At 36.3% G+C, this 17,935-nt stretch overlaps 2 pseudogenes across 1 annotated transcript; one reads left to right on the top strand and one right to left on the bottom strand.

Moving 5' to 3' along the window:
• Positions 1-10,674: 10,674 nt before the first annotated feature.
• LOC125200978 (transcription factor MYB44 pseudogene) lies at positions 10,675-12,120 on the top strand (annotated as a pseudogene).
• A 1,437-nt stretch (positions 12,121-13,557) lies between these two features.
• LOC125200976 (protein NRT1/ PTR FAMILY 8.2 pseudogene) lies at positions 13,558-15,642 on the bottom strand (annotated as a pseudogene). Its single transcript, XR_016135602.1, has 3 exons — positions 15,393-15,642; positions 14,549-15,111; positions 13,558-14,443 (listed from the first exon to the last, which is right to left on the bottom strand). The product of XR_016135602.1 is annotated as a protein NRT1/ PTR FAMILY 8.2 pseudogene (transcript).
• Between the last annotated feature and the right edge of the window lie 2,293 nt (positions 15,643-17,935).

Genomic DNA, 17,935 nt, shown 5'->3' with positions numbered 1-17,935 from the left:
TTTATCCATTAGTTATAAAGTTTTGACTAATTCACGAAAATTAAGCATCAATTCAAACTAAGTACCCGTCGAAATACAAAATAAAATATCGCCATCCATCATCATAAAAGATTGAATTCATATATGTATATGATTGACAATCATCCACTAATAAATATAATGTGAATAAAATATTATAATGGAAGAAATAAATCATCACCCACCGATTTTTGAGTCATTGTTAGATTGTTAGTGGAATGCTATTATATGCAATATATGACATTTGATGTCACTTTCTAGTATTGAATGAGCCATAAAAACTCCCATCAATTACTAACAACTGTCGAAAACCAAACAATCATTGTATGGCACATCATGAGCAACAATTAGTCTTAAATATTATGCAAATCATTGAACTCTCTGCTGTATATATATTGTACTTAAATTTATAGTGTTTGGATAAGACTGTTGGGTTATAAATTTGTAGGTTGCAAATTTTGTACAATCAAAATTTAATTTATTTGACAAAAAATAGATTTATTTATTTATAGTGTTTGAAATTATTAAGAGTATATAAATGGTGTTAAAAATCCCAATTAATTTGAGATTTTTATGGAACTAACTCAAAAATAAATTTAAATGGACAGAAAATAGACAATATTAAACTAATATGTCGTCGATAATCCCAACAAAGACATGTCTTTTGTTTGGTATTAATCAAATGGAGTTTTTATTGAAAAATGTCAGCTAATGAAATACGAGGAGTATTACATTAGCAAAATAATCCACTTTTGATAAATCTAATTTATTCTTAAGTTATAAATCAGAACTTATACATACTGGTGAAAAAACTACTCCTTCCGTTCCACTTTAGGAGTCCCGGTTGGAATATTTCATAAATGATATTAGGCCCCACATTCCACTAACCTTTTTCCACTCATATTTTATTACTCCCTCCGTCCCAGGTTACTTGCACGTTTACTGTTGGGCACGGAGGTTAAGAAATTATATTAAATAAATAGGAGAGATGAAAAAAGTAGGAAAGATAAGAGAGGGTAAAGTAAATGATAGAATAAAAAAAGCGTGATTAGATGTTTTGTCTTTTGTTAAAAAAGGAAATAGTGCAAATAACTTGGGACGCCCAAAAAAGAAACTAGTACAAGTAACGCGGGACGGAGGGAGTATAAAACTAATATAAAAAGGTAGGACCCACATTCCACAATCTTTTTTCACCAACTTTCCTTTACATTTTTAATACCCGTGTCGAATTCAACCGAAACTCCTAAAGTGGGACGGAGGGAGTAGTATCTAATTATGCCTACTATAACCAACAATGAAAATATATTTATATAAATAAATATATGCACATTCTTACAAGTTTAAAAGGAAATATAGTATGAACATTAATAACATGATCAAATGCTCGTACAAAAATGTCCCAACAATTAAAATTTTATTTTTTTATGAGAAAAATATCTAGAGATAATGAGAGATGGGGAATTTTATTGGGATTTGAAATTAGTGGTGAGAAGAGTGCGTTATAGCTGTCCGAGACATAATTGAGAGAGAGTAGGAATTTTCAAAGCTGCGGTTAGGCTAGTTAGAGCAACAAACCGACAAATCGGCTTTGCTGGGGCCCGCCTAACAACCTATGACGTGGTTGGATATGGGTCATCATTGAGCTGCGAGCTTGTCGGAACTTCACTAACCTGCCTGCGTGGCACTTGCTAACATGCGCGTCTCCTTTGTCCGGGCGCCCCGTCACTATTTTAACCTATAATGATAATATTCAAAAACTATTAATAGGAAAAAAATGGTGTTTTCTTTTTGTAAAAAAATGTTATTTTGATTGATATCCTTTCATTGCACTTTGTATACGGCTACCAGTTTTTGTAATAATAATAATAATAATAATAATAATAATAATAATAATAATAATATATTGCACTTTGTATAGGGCTACCAGTTTTTGTAATAAAAATAATAATAATAATAATAATAATAATAATAATAATAATAATAATAATAATATTGCTATTTCTTGGACCTTAAATTTCACTAGGTAGTTCAGGTTTTGATTTAGGATTGACAAGGTTTTGATTTTAGCATGGTTAAGATTTTGATTTTGGGATGATTAAAGTTTGAAATATGGAGTACTATTAAATAATTTAAATTCATCATAAATAACAAAGGACCTAGTATATCGTTTTCATTTTTTCTAATGATTAATAAAAGTTGAGGCAACACGTGTCATTAATATTTTAGGTTTTTCAATAAATGCTACTACTTCTTCTTCTATCTCTGAAAATTTGTTATTTATTTTTATTTTTATTTTTATCTGTATTCAAAATTTATCCGTCTCCCAAAATTCGTCACCATTTGATCTGGTACAGATTTTAAAAAATGTAATAGAAAGTGGATTGAAAAAGTTAGTGACATGTGGGTCCTATTTTTATATATTAGTTTTAAAATAAAATGTGAGTGAGAATGCGTTAGTGGAATGTGGGGTCCATTACCAAAAATGGTAAAAGTGAAAGATGATAAATTTTTAGAGACGGACGAAAAAGGAAATAGGTGACAAATTTTCAAGGATGGAGGGATTACCTTTTAATTTTACCATTGTTGATAATGCACCCCACATTTGATTAACTCGTTTTCATTCATGTTTTATTAATATAAAACTAATATAGAAAAACAGGACCGCATTCTATCAATTTTTTAAATTCATTTTCTATTAAATTTCTTAAAATTTTGTGTCGGGTCCAATTGTGACAAATTTTTAGAGACGAGTATGCGGTATTTCTTGCACTGAGAGCACACTTTAATTTTTGTTAATCATGTTTAACGATGGATTGAATATCTTACATTATTGGTAATTTCGGAGACTGAGAATTTGATGAGGGGAAAATAAAGTGTAGTTTCGATTTGCCTATTAACGATGCTCTATTACAATCTTGATTAATTGCACTTAGATTTTTATTCCAAAAATAACACACTTTAACTATAGTGGCCGTTTGGAATAATTAAAAAAACAAAGAAAAATACAAATAAAATATTAAAACTAAGTGGAGCACAATGTTTTTGTGTGCCCAATAAAGCAACAAAATAATTGAATACTTAATCTAGTAGTATTATATTAATTGTTATTAGATCCAAATATTATAGTACTTGATATCTCTGAAATAATTGGCTTCATGTGGATCTAAGTTTATCTATTGGTGATTAAAAAAAAGACAAAGCTGCTCTAAACAATTTTCCAAATAAAATGGAGTTGCGAGGAAGCATCGTCTATCCATCCACAACAGGTGAATCATTTATTTAATATATATTAAATATGTCCAAAAATCAGCATACGAATCTTTTTAAGAATAAACTATGTTTTCGAGAATAAATGGAATTATTCTTTTCTTTGCAGCTTATCAAAAGAATAGAGAGAATATTTTATACTTCTACTTGTGCAAATGAAATCAAACCAATAATTTTAATTTGAAGGGGAAAAGCATTTATTAGTAAGGCTGGTACTTGGTAGAAAGAGATTGAAAGGTACAAACTACCGTAAATACGTAAATTAAAGTAATCGAATTTAATATGTCACACAATATCTATTATTAGAGCATCCGGATCAGTATGCCCCACGCTTAAGCACGGCGTTGCAATTGCTCTCAACACGCACACTTTAGCGTCCATGCGTGCAAAAGCACCCAGTCGATACAATTTACGACAAACATTTTAGGGTGAAAATGTGGACACCTTTTAATTCTTATTTAATTTTTTATTTTCTATTAGTAAACTAGTTTAAATAAAGTTCTATTAGTAAAACTAATTTAAAATAAATAAATAACTATTAAATAGCTAAAAAGGAGTAATAAAATGTGTAATTTTAATTCTGTATTTTTATTTTAGTTGTATAATGAATTATATTCATTATATCCATAAATCTTCAATTTAATATATAATAAAAAAATAATATAAGAATAATAGAGCAATGTTATGTGCTTAAATTTAAGTTTTTTTAGGGTATAAGAATGCAGGAAATGGAGATAAGCACCTACACAATTAATTGCTTAAAACTAAAAGGCACTAAACTGTGGATGTCCTTTGTGATGATTAAATGAGTAACTTGATTAACGATAACTGAATCGAAAATGATAGCCGATATGTTATCGATTGACCGTTAATTAAATTTCATGCTTTTCGATTTTGTACTGAATCTATATTTATGTGAAATCCGTAACAAATTGATTAAGATAACTGAAAGTTACCAATTGTAATTTGTAAACCAAACCCATAAATCATAATTAGTTTCAATTTTAAAAACAATACCCATAGTCCCATACCTTACGTACGAACTCTAGTCCAATTCATAATAGGAATTGAATTAATCCTAAATACTTATAAATTATACGATTGTCATGGTCGTGGACAAATGAACTTGTTTTCAGACTTCATATTCAACAGGTATTTTCAATTTTATATAGACGATGAAATTATAGAATCTAGCAATAAAATTATACTACTAAAAATCATGTAATGCAATTTATAAAAGAAAGGAAATTGATAAATGGAAACCGCAATTTCACAGGGTTAAATGAAAATACACGTGTGGATCAGTAGCGGTCACGTGATGAGGCAACAAAATGTTCGTGCGCAAAATATATAGGAGATGACCGAATTTGCCACGTATTCATTTGAATTATTTTTTATTCATCCATGATTTATTCTTCTATTAATCACTCAATATTACTCTTTTAGTTACAATTGTAATAATAAAACGAGATATTCACACTAAGGTGGAAGAAGGGCCTGGTCTATTGCTTCATTTCTTGGATGAATGCATTAGTTTGGAAGTTCCGACAAGTAGATATAGAGCTATCTCTTCTATGTAATATCTTTGTCAATTTGGGTACTTAGAAATAAAGTTGTTTTTAGAAAAATGAAATTGGGGTCCAATTTTTTTTTATATATCAAGACAAATGAGAGGGAATTTGGGTGAAGTGAGAAGATACGATGGTCGGAAGAGAATTGGAGGACCTATTCTATAGCTAGTGGCCGATGATTTGATGACTTAACTATAATGATGAACGCGATTTAATGGTTATGCTTCTTTTTATCTTTGCATGTGGGATGTGTGAGTCTTACCTTTGAATTGATTTGCTGACGGATTTTGTGTTTGTTGTTTTTCTTGGTTTTTCGTGATTTTTGGTTTATTTATTGAGGGTGCCCTTGACTTGATTAGGAGGTGTAGACTTGTAGCAAGTATTTTTTGCATTTGCAGCTTCTTGTTGTTGTTTTTTTTAGTTGTGGATCTGTTATGTAAAACTCGTGGTTACTATCTTTTTGATGGATTGTGTTTTCTATTTTAAATGCTCTCTCTGTCCGCGAATGGAAGTCCCGTCTTATAATTTTGGTCCGTTCGCGAATACGAGTTTCGGTTCATTATTAGTATATATAGTAAAGAGACTCAACAATCCACTGACTCATTACACTCACATATATTCCACTAATTTTCTGAATATTTCTTAAAATTTGTGCTAAAAAGAATGAAATTCATATTCTCGGATGAAGGGAGTATAAATAAGGGTGACTAAAGTTGATATGTAGTCAAATTGTATGAATTGGGAAGAGCACAAAATAATTCACATTAACTAATCTACCGCTACTGATTCATAAAGGGCAAATATATTTTTTATTCTAAGTTGGATATTTCTTTGTTTTTGATTTTTTATATAACCACTAAGGTCAAATTTGTACTAATTGATTGGTCATATGGTAATATGCACAATTTATGTACTATTGTACTAGCTACGTAAATTGCACATATATCCAATTACTCTGATGACAACAATGATAAATAGAAACAAACAATTTTTGTATAATGACAGAAAATGTGCAGTTGTCCACTGCGTAGTGAAATTAGCAATTGGTTTCATTTTTTATTAAAAACAAATAAAAGCAATAGACAACATTTTAAAATTTTCGTAGGCAGGGCTAAACATTAAATTCTTATCTAGAAGTTGATAAAAATAATTTTCTTGAAATGATTTGGTATCAATCATCAACAAAAAAAATGGAATATAAATCATCGATTAATCAAAATAAATGAAATTATCACTATTTGTTGAGTAATAGTTTCATTTATTTAAACAGTTTACTGTTACATATTACTAGTTATTAAATTAACATTTAAAAAAAAGAATTGGTTTTTATTGAATAAAAATAGGAACGCACCCGCATTGAATGAATAACGGCTTTGACGGTATAAGTCAAATAAATGTTGAAATACATAATCATGATGCAATTAATTTAACCACAAATAAATACTCCCATGTCCAAAAGAATACTACGTCCGTCATTAGGAGTTCTGGTTTACCATTTTTGTCTGTTCGCCATTAGGAATCTCAGTTCATTTTTACTATAAAGGGTAGGTATATCTCACTTTCCACTAACTCATTTTACTCATATTTTATTTTATTATAAAATTAATATACAAAAATAAGTGTCACATTCTACTATCTTTTCCAACCCACTTTCCTTTATATTTCTTTAAACTCGTGGCAAATTCAAATGGGACTTCTAATGACAGACGGAGGGAGTATACATTTTTTATTGGATACGAATTTTATTATCCAACTAATAAAGTAAGAGAGAAGTAAAAAAAAGGTAAATCAAGTATAACTAAAGGAGAATAAGTCTCATCTTATTTGAATAAAATGAATTTCTCAATTTAAAGAGTATATATTCTAATGAAACTGAGGAAGTAAATACAATGCATCTAGACATTCACTTTGGGCCTAAAACAATATTTCCACTTTCTATTTAAGGATCATTTGAAATCAAAACAAATTAAACTCGACTTATCGGAATAAATATCCAAAAATTCTACATTATTATATTTTTTAATATTAATATTAATATAAACAGAAATAACAAAGACAGAGAACCTAATTAGCCTCAAGATTAAACTCGTATGATTAAATAAATTCCTAATTCTCAAATTTACCTAATTATCAAATAATAATATATTGTTTTATAATAATTTTAACTTTTAATCACTAAAATATTTCATTTCCTATACCACAAATACTATAAATAATCAAATAATTAATCTACTAACATAACTACTCATTTATATTTCTAACGTACCAGCCTATTTAACAAACTGTTCCACATTCAGATGTCTGATCATAAATTACATTCAATTCAACTTAATAAATCAATCTCGTACGCTCAACAAAAATATTTAATGATAAAAAAACCGAAAAAATCAACCAACCAATAAATAGACTATACAGTTATTCTTAACTAAAAAAATAAGTTGCTTTACTTCATAATTTAAATTCGAATAAACTTAACTGACACGTGGCCATTCTAACGGAGGCCGTTGAGGAGTGTCAGAGTCTACAGCTGGATTTTGCCGTTTCTTCCCCGTTTGCTAGTCTAGTTTTGTCGTCTTGCGCCAGCTCACCATCCTCTCTCTATCATCCTTTTCTCTCTCTAAAAATATCGTTAATGCTTGCCAGTCTGGCTGAGTCAAACCATTCCATAAGAGCATTCCCAATGGAGGTGGCGAATTCTCGGCGATAAATCGCCGGTTATCGCCGAATTATCGCCGGCCATTGTGGCGAAGTCGGCGATAATTCGGCGATAATGTTGCCGTTGCTTCGCCGAGTGGCGTTCTAACGCCGGATTATCGCCGAGCGATCGCCGGCCACTGTGGCGACGCTCGGCGATAATCGGCGATAATTAAAATTTTTTTTTTTTTTTTTTGAACCCAACGGCTATTTTACATTCCACCCCTATAAATATTTCCTCCACTTCCTCCATTCATCACCCACAATCTTCATTCTCTCCATTTTCAATCTCTTCTCCCAATCTTCAATTTTCATCAAAATTATGAGCTTTTGGAAGAAAAGTTCCCGATCGGGTAAGGATAAGGGTAAGGGGAAAGAGTCGAGTTCACAAATTCCCAACACGGATGAAGCAAACGAGCAGTGGATGCAGTCGTTGTTGGCGATGGGTTCTCCTCCCGGCCAACTTCCATACGGGGGTCCGTCTCCTTTGCAGACTCCTCCGGCGCGGAGACTTTCTCCGTACTTCAACTCTGCCGGCAGAATGCCCTTTCCAGCCGACGATGTGTATCGGCCCCAGTTCGACACCCCCGGATCAACCCCAGGCGACCAAGAATCTCAGGCCGCGACACTGAGCGCGGAGGACTTCGAGGTGGAAGAAACGCCCACCGAGCCGCCTTCTAGGAGCGGGAGGGGGAAGGCGCCGGCGTCGTCGGCTGCGACTGATACGGGTTCCGATGAGAGGCCGAAGCGGGTAAGGACTACTTACACTCTGCAAGAGTCCGAGCTGATAGCCGACTGCTGGGCGGACACGTCACAGGACGCGGAGCGCAGCAACTACCAGACTGAGATCATATTCTGGGAGCGGATTGCCGCGAAGTACAGGAGCCACAAGACTGCCTCAATGAAGGACCATGGCAGCGAGGCGATCCGTCGGCATTGGGAGCGCCTCATGAGGGACTGCGGGCACTTCAACGGTATTTATTCTAACTTGATGACTCACATGACGAGTGGCCAGAACGAGCACATGGTCCGAGATGAGGCCATCCGGATGTATAGTAGCCAGTACTTGTCGACGAAGGGCTTCAAGTATTGGAACATCTACGATAAGCTGAAGGATCTCCCCAAATTCCGGACGGGAATGCACGACGCGCTGCACGGGAAATCGGTGCGCTCGCGACTTAGCGTTTCGGAGAGCGAGGGGAGCGCGGCCCACATCGACTTGAGTGGGGATGGTCCGCACGAGCGCCCGGAGGGAGTGAAGAAGGCGAAGGGGAGGCGGAAGGGGAAGGGCGCAACGTCGGAAGTCGCGTCGGAATCCGTCATCGACTTAGAAAAAGCCACTTATTCGAGCAATGTCGCCAATCTGACCCAGATGTACACGCTGTACTTCACCGGCGGCGGGACCCCTGAAGAAAAGGCGGCCCTCTGGAAATGCATCCAACACCTGCAGAGTACGCTGGGGCTCGATCCCGACGCCCCTCCGGCCCCTCCGTCTTAGATTTTTTTTTTTTAAATCTTTGTTTATTTGCGTTTTTTATTTGTAGTTTTTTTTTTCTCGTTGTATTATATTTTCCAATGATTAATACAACGATGAATTGTTCATTATTAGTCTATTTATTAAATACATTTGTAGGGAAAATTAAATAATATAAAAAATAATGATGTAAAAATGAAATGTTGAGTTAGGGAGAAATAAGGGAGAAATAAGGGAGAAACCAATGTAGCACTTGGCTAAAAACTGGGGATAAATTTTGGTGCTGATGTGGCGCTGATGTGGCAGGAGTTAGGGAGAAATAAGGGAGTTTTTAGGGAACTCCATTGGGAGTGCTCTAACCGTAACAACCCGTTTCTCCTTAATCGTGGTATTAACTTCCAAAACGGTAGGTGACTAAATTATAAAAATGAATTACTCCCCCCAATTATAAACTTTGGCGTAATATACTTTTCTTAAATTCAACTTAGTCAAAAAACTCATGAATTTACCCCCGTGAATTTCTTAATAGTTACTCCCTCCGTCCGGTATTAGGAGTCCCGATCACTTTTGTGCACTATTTTTATGAAAATAATAATAATAATAATAAATAGTTAAAGTGGAGAAATGGTAAAGTAAGACATAGATTAATGTTGACAAGACTCTTCTCAACATTATTCTCTCTCTTACTTTGTCATTTCTCCACTTTAACTATTTATTTTTATTTTTGTAAAACTAGTGCACAAAGTGACCGAGACTCCTATTGCGGACGGAAAGAGTAAAAAAAATTGATTTGAGAAAATTTATTACAAAACTTAAAGTATATAATCTGTTTATTTTTTTTATTATAGTAGTATTTATTAAGTAATTCATACGTTCTAGTAGCTCATTTTATCCGCATTTATTATAAAATTATCTCTTTTCATCTCAAGTTAATTGATTCATATTCATTTTGAATGGATTTCATCTTAATTGAACTTTTTTCTTCTAGAAACAAAATAACTCTATTCTTTCATCTACTTTATTTTACATCTACTTAATTTTTGTGCCCAAAAATCACTTTATTTAACGGGTGACAAATGGAGTAAATAAGAGACAAACATTTCCCTAACATTTTACACCTACAATTTTTAAAACATGAATTGAGTCATAGTGAGTCAGATATATACTGGCAAGAAAGTAGGAGTATTATTTTAATCGAATTTCAATTCGTGCAGTAATTTAAAACTACAGAATTATGATTTCTTCGCAAATATCTGGCAAATACAAGTTCTAACACTCACGTATAACATTTTGTTTGAAATTATTTTTTAAGATGTTCATAAAATAATTTCATCTTCCCATTTTTGTATATCTATAAAAAATTAGATTCAAATTAAAATGAAAAGTTTATTTTTTGTGAATAAATTTAGTAATATAATTTTTCGTCCGCCATATCACTTATAATTTCATCAAAATGGAAATTTAACCATTTTAGCTTTCAAACTGAAAAATACTTCTACTCCAAAATTTATGTAAATGCGACGCGTGTCACATGCCAGCTGTACACTAGTAACTGCCCTTTCAGCTGGTAACCGTCACCGGCCCACCCGGTAATCCCCATCACCCCTACCGCCGCCCTCCTATATATATATACCCCTTCTCCTCCGCCCTCCTCTCACTGCTAAAGGCGACTGAGGCTCCTCCGCCTCTTCAAACCCACACATAAACCCTCAATTCCATATCCAAACCCTCACAATTTCACTAATTTAGGCGATTTCACTTTTCCAAAATCAAATCCCTAAAATCTAGGGTTTTCAATTTCAATTTCGAGCTATGGCGGCGAGAAGCGAATCGGATCGGATAAAGGGCCCGTGGAGCCCGGAGGACGACGAGCTGCTCCAGAAGCTGGTGGAGAAGCACGGCCCGCGGAACTGGACGCTGATCAGCAAGTCGATCCCCGGCCGATCGGGGAAATCGTGCCGGCTGCGGTGGTGCAACCAGCTCTCGCCGCAGGTGGAGCACCGCGCCTTCACGCCGGAGGAGGACGAGACGATCGTGCGCGCCCACGCGCGGTTCGGCAACAAGTGGGCCACCATAGCCCGGCTCCTCTCGGGCCGGACCGACAACGCCATCAAAAACCACTGGAACTCGACGCTCAAGCGCAAGTGCGTCTCCATGTCGGAGGAGTTCAACGACTTCGACCCCGAGGCGCGGCCGCCGCTCAAGCGATCGGCCAGCCTCGGGCCGGGCTCGAACCCTTCCGCTTCGGGCTTCTTTTTCAACCCGGGCAGCCCGGACGGGTCGGATGTCAGCGATTCGGGTAATTTTATGTGTCGGGCTGTTGCCCGACCCGACCCGGTCACTTCGCTTAGCCTCTCGCTACCCGGATCCGACCCGAGCCCGAGCCCTAGCCCTGATTTGAGATCGGTTTCGGAAATTGACCCCCAAATTGTGGCGGCTCCTTCGATTAAACCGGTTCCGGTGGCTAATCTGCCGCCGCCGCCTCCTCCGCCGCCACTGGTGCCGGCGGCGTTTATGCAGAATCACCAATTTGCCCCCGCTGCGGCGGAGAAGCAGTTTTTCAGCGCAGAGTTTTTGGCGGTGATGCAGGAGATGGTGAGGAAGGAGGTGCGGAATTATATGGCGGGAGCGGAGGAGAAGGGATTGTGTATGCAGAGCGAGGCGATTAGGAATGCGGTGGTGAAGCGGATGGGGATTAGCAAGATTGATTGATTGATTGAATCGGCGGAGGTTGAAGAAGATTTTGGGGATTCAGTGAAGGGGGAAATGATAAAAAAACAAAACTTTTTTTTTTGGGAGAGGAAATGTTTTGGTTTAATTTGAAGATTAGTAAGATTGATTTCAATCTTTGGTTAGAGAGGGGGAGAAATAACTTTGGGGTTGTACAGTAGAGAAAAGGGAGGTGGAAAAAATGGTGGTGAACTGGTGATCAAGAAATTCAGTGAGTTGATTTTCGATGTGAGGAATTGGGGAAAAGAAAGTTTTAATCTCGTTAAATTCAATATTTACATTTTCTCTGCTGTTCAATTGGTCTTTTGTTTAAAGATTTTTGAACTTAAAAGCAATGCCTTAATTGAGCACTTTTTATTTTCTGAATTTTTTTGATGGAAATATTTTGATTTTGAATTTAAAGATTCTGTCTTTGCGTTTTGGAAATGAGTTTTTAAGTACACTTAATTCTGATTTTATAACTTCGAAGAAAAAATGTTTTAATTGGTGGTAATGATGCATTGGACTTCCTTTTCCAAAAACTTACTTTTACTACTAGCATTTTGGGAAGTAATTTTGAATTATCTGATCATCATTAGAATAATCCTTTTAAGCAATGTACTAAATAAGATAAAAATAATTATTTCATCTAAATAACGGAAATCATTAATTGATAGTCTTATAATCTAATTTATGGAGTTTCGGTTTTTATTGTGATGTGATTTTTTTATTTATGTTTTTATAAAAAAGTTTGGCCTAGCAGTTGCATCATTGAACTTTGGTTAACGACTTTTCAACCGTTAGTTTTTGAGCAAATCATCCGTTAATCGTTACACTTTCAATCATATTAGCTTTGGATCTAATACTAGAAAATTAAGATTAGATTTGAATACCATATTCGTGTCGAGTATGACCTTAAACATTTTCAAATGGAAACCAATATTTTACTAAAGTCAACACCAATTTAGTAACATTTGACTTATCTTATTTAAGGTTGATTACATGTTTATCAATTCAAGTTCCAATTTGAAAAGAGGAAAGTAATAGTACTACTAATAGTAGTTGTGTTGGGCTTTGCTTGAGTTGGGTTGGTAGGCTTATATGGGCTGAAGGTTCTAACCAATATGGATTGGTGTGTGTTTGTTACGGTTGAAATTTTATATTTATTTTCATAATAATTTATCCTTAACTTTTTTTTTTTTTTAATTTTATTTTAAATTAAAATAGGTAGCTCTCGGTTCCAAATATTGAAAATAGAATCAGATCACCCAAACAATAATGTCGATTCTAATTCAACCCATATATAAAGATTTCAACTCTAAAATCGAAACTGTCGGTCTAATTTCCAATTCAAATTTGCGATCAGACTTAGCATGAATATGTTGTTTTTTTTTTTGGTAATGGAAGCGGGTAACGCCCGAACGAGACTACATACTACTATCATAAGAAATTCATAACCTAACATGTAATAACCAAAGCAAGACGTGTAGGCGGCTGTTCAAAAACATGCACTCCTCTCTCGAAGTTGTATGCATGGTGTGATAAGAACTCTATAGCAAAATTTCCTTCTCGATGCACATGTCTCACTAACGTTGTATCAAACTCTACCAATAGTGTGGAGTGTGTGTTTGAGATATGCTTGGTTTTATAATTATTTGAAATATCAAACATTTAATTTAGCTCTATATTCAAATTGGTGAATTGAGATGATTTGGAATCGAAATTTAATGATATTGATTTAAGAAGTTGAGATTTTACATCAAAGAATTCAAGAAACATGAAAACAAATATACCAAACTAAAAAAAATAAAATACACACTTCATTCATATAACCACACTCCGAAACTCATCCTTACCATCACCACCACCACCACTCCGTGTCTCCGCGGCCAACTCCACCGCCGCGGACTCATCCCTCACGCTGCCCCGGCCCCCGCCCCGCCCCTTATACCGCCACGCCACCCACACATACACACAAAAATTCACCGCATTAATCCCCGCCAAAATCCAATAAAAATACTCAAGCCTACTCTTATTCAAATCATTCCTCAGCCACCCCTCCTCTGCTCCGCCCGTAGCCCCCGCTATCGCCTTCACAATCGCAGTGCTCAGCCAGCTCCCGATCCCGATCTCGCTCAGGAACATCGCACTGCTGATGCTCCTCGTCCCGTCCGTCGCCTCGTCGTAGAAAAACTCGAGCTGCCCCACGTACGTGAAAACCTCCGCCAATCCTATTAGAAAAAACTGGGGGAAAAGCCAGGAGATGCTGATCTTCTGGCTTGGGGCCATCCCCCTCCTCTTCGCCTCGACCAGTGCGGCTGAGGCCATCGCCAGGATCGAGACGAAGAGGCCGGCCCCCATCCGCTGCAGGGACGTCAGGCCCCTGGGGTGACCTGTCCTGCAGCGGAGGTAGGGGACCGCGAGCTTCTCGTAGAGAGGGACGACGAGGAGGGCGTTGAGGACCGCGAAGACGGGGCTCGAGCTCGCCGGGATCGTGAGGGAGCCGAGTTTTCGGTCGGTGGTGCCGGCCTGGATGATGAAGTAGGTGGAGAGCTGAGCGAAGGAGATTGCTAGGGCGATGGTGGAAGCCCAAATTGGGAGGATTCGGACGAAGGATTTGAATTCTTCGACTTGGGTTACCGTGCAGATTTTCCAACGGTTTGTTTCATCCAAATCTTGATCTGTTATGATCGCGGCTTTGTCCAAAAATCTGTTACAAATAGTACTGACGTGTCATACTAGTTTGAATTTAAAAAATATAACGAAAGTGGATGGAAAAAGTTAGTGAAATACTGATGCGACTGAATAAACTTACTTATATTGTTTGGTGTGACAAAGCTTTCTTGCACCAAAAATGTCAGATTCCTTAGTATTAACCTCATAAAGGTCATTTGCATCTGTCACCGCCCCAACCCCTCTGACGTTGTTTTTGACCGCAACCACTAGAACCTGAACGAATCTAGTAAAAGCGCTGCCCATGGGCTTCTGGTGGCGGTACCTCATGAAACCCGCGGCCAAGATGACCACGGAGGTGATCATGGCCGCGGTGGGGACTCCGAAGCCCCAGGCCCAGTCGAACTCGTCTTGGATGTAGACCATGAGCGTGATCCCGAGGAGGGCTCCCATGTTGATGGCGAAGAAGAACCAGTTGAAGAAGGCGTACTTCTTCTGGGCTTCGCTTGGGTCGGATTCGTCGAATTGGTCAGCTCCGAACGAGGAAACGCACGGCTTGATGCCCCCGGTGCCTAGGGCGATGAGGGCCAGAGCGCAATAGAGGAACAATTTTTGGTTAGTTGTTGATGGAACGCAGGGGCGCCGGGTGCACTGAGGCGGCCTCATAGTGTCTATGGTTGCTGAGAGGGTTAAGAGCACCATTCCCTAGTGAAATGAACCAATTCAGTAATTTTCAATTTGACCGACTATAAGAGTCTGTTAGATAAAATTACTATTCTAAATAAAGACCAAACTGTTCCACTTAAATTCCAGACTCCTAGACAGAATTTATCAATACGATGTATTTATCACAATACTTATAAAATTTGTACCAACTAAAGTCAACAAAGTTGTCTACTAATCAACATATTCATGAATCTCTCGTCGATTTAAGAAATCAAGATAAGAGGATCGAAGAAACCTGGATGAATAGATACAATTCTCACCAATGCATAGATGACGGAGAAGATGATGATGGTCCTGAAACGGCCTAAATAGGCGTCCGCAAGAAAAGCTCCAAAGAGTGTAAGAACATAGGCAGCCCCGATCCAATCAGTGACATGAGTTGCTGCATCTGGGAATGGCTGATGCATCTCTCTCACTAGATATCCCACCATGTTTACAGCAACAGCAAAGAATGCTAACCTCTCTGCAACCTCATTCACTACCATGAAAAATAAAACACAATTATTTTTCATTAACTTCTCATTTACATACTACATGATGAATTGATGATACTGATTTTTGTTACAAATCAAACATAATTATTCGTCTTAAAAGACTAGTCAACATTAAAAACTTGGACTCGTTGGTCATTGCCACGTTGTTCACAACTGACTTCTTTTACTTAGCCACCACTCTGAGTTGACTTCCAAACGATTTCGTTGCCAATGGTCAGATTATATTAAAACGAGAAAACAAATTAACCTATGATGAAAGGGGAGGCCTTCCATCCTCCTGTGGTTTGTTTGCTTGCAATCCTCCCTTTATAGTCCACACAGCCATTTGTGACCAACGTCGAATCCGTTGCTTCTTCCTAAAAAATTTCATATATTTAGGAACATATATACAAACAGAATCAATGTAAGAAAATTGTTGATCATCACCTTCATGTTTGTTTCTGAGATCACACGGATCGATCGTTGTCTTGCTTGTACTTCCATGGCTCAGCTTAGTGTGTGATGTATGTGTGGACTTTGTTTGATCTTTTATAACTTAAGTTTTTGGGAATTTGTAATTAATAAAAGCTTGTGACTAGTATGTATGCTTAGACGGCAACATATAGTTTAATAAAATGTGAAAAGGAATATTTTGGATGTTAATGATGAGGTGCTTGCTTCATAAAATGGGAAAAGGAATATTTTGGATGTTGATGAGGTGCTTGCTTCAATCCATTTGTTTGTTGCTTATGCAGTCAAACTGCCGTCCTGGCATTCCTGGTGATCTGATCATGCATGGATTGGATGAGATTGTATGCTTTAGGTTCAAGGATGCAATAGGTTTAACTATTCAAGAAGCTGATTTTTCCAGATGTATAATAGAGTGTAATTTATTATCTATAACCTATAATAGTATATGTTGATATTTTATAATGTTCGGTTCAACCTTCGAGCATGGGCAAATTGTGAGATACCATGCTCTGTCACCTCGGACGGGAGGACGGTACATTCGGCTCGAGAACGGACATTCTTCTAGTACCATGTTAGACATATTACCTATGCCATGTTACCTAGAGGCTTCCGGCGCATTCAACTTGAGCATAAACGTACTCTGATATCATGTTAAATCCGATCAAACATGCACCATTAGCTCTAACGACATATTTGGATCGAGCATCGATATACTCTGATATCGTATTAGATTAGATCACCCGTGCATTATCACTTTAAATGGCACATTTGGCTCAAGCATAGGAATACTTTGGTACCTTGTTTGATTCAACTTTGACTCGAGTTAGGGCATGCTCTAATATCATGATAGATTTAAAGTAAGAGAGCTTGGTGGTGTGTGACTGATATATGAAGATGAGACCAACCAAACTTTAGTAACATATGAACGCAAGAAAGCAGAAGCAAATGAAAAATACACCTCCTTAAATTAATTATACACTAACTTCATTCATTAGATGGGATTCATCTCATAGGATCTCCAAAATCAATAGTGATTGGAATAGTGATTTACTTAATAGTTGTACTACTATTTAAGTTTATCTCTTTTTTATACAGAACACTCAAATGTGAATATAACAATATCTATCTCGACGAAATTGTAAAATCTAAATGATAGTTATTGAATTATATATTTAAATCAATATTGTCCTAATTGGGACATCAAATACAAATTTACATGTATGGAAATTTTCGATTTGGCCAATCTGTTCATGTTCATGAGCATGTGTTGGATGCTTTTTTATTGTTCAGGAATGGTCGATTTCATGCTAAGTTAATACAACCTGGATTCATAGTGAATATCTTTAATTTATGTGAACAATCATTTGCTTGTAATTATAATCCAAATGCATTCACAATTTCAGATCATATATTTTACAAATACATATAGCTGGATCTTTATGGCTACATCATTAATGCTGAAATGTATAGCCAATATACAAAATCCATTAAATTAATTAGCTAGCTTATACTTTAAGAAAAAAAATAAAGAAAATGGATTTGAATCAATGCATAAATTTCTAATAACAATAGCTTAATTATTGCACAAGCCAATGGACGCATGTACTTGTGCAAAGGAACACAAACGTATTCTTTTTAAAGAATTCAAAATTTAGTTTGTAAATAGAAAGAACAAGTATTGTAAAAGTGAAAAAGTTAGGGAGCTGAATAAGAAAAATAGAAGAGACAAAAAGACAAGAAACATGGAGCCAGACAAAAGAGAAAAAGCCACCATTAACTCTTTCCATTTTCTTCTCATTTATCCACATTTTAAGTACTCTTGTCTTGGCCATTAAATTATTTTGTAAGTCGTGTTATGG

The sequence above is a fragment of the Salvia hispanica genome, chromosome 2, assembly GCF_029641045.1.
Source record: "Salvia hispanica isolate PSC_SH4W2 chromosome 2, Shi_PSC_v1, whole genome shotgun sequence".
NCBI lineage: Eukaryota > Viridiplantae > Streptophyta > Magnoliopsida > Lamiales > Lamiaceae > Salvia > Salvia hispanica.
The sequence above is the reverse complement of the archived record's forward strand: the minus strand, read 5'-3'. Positions and strand labels throughout refer to the sequence as shown.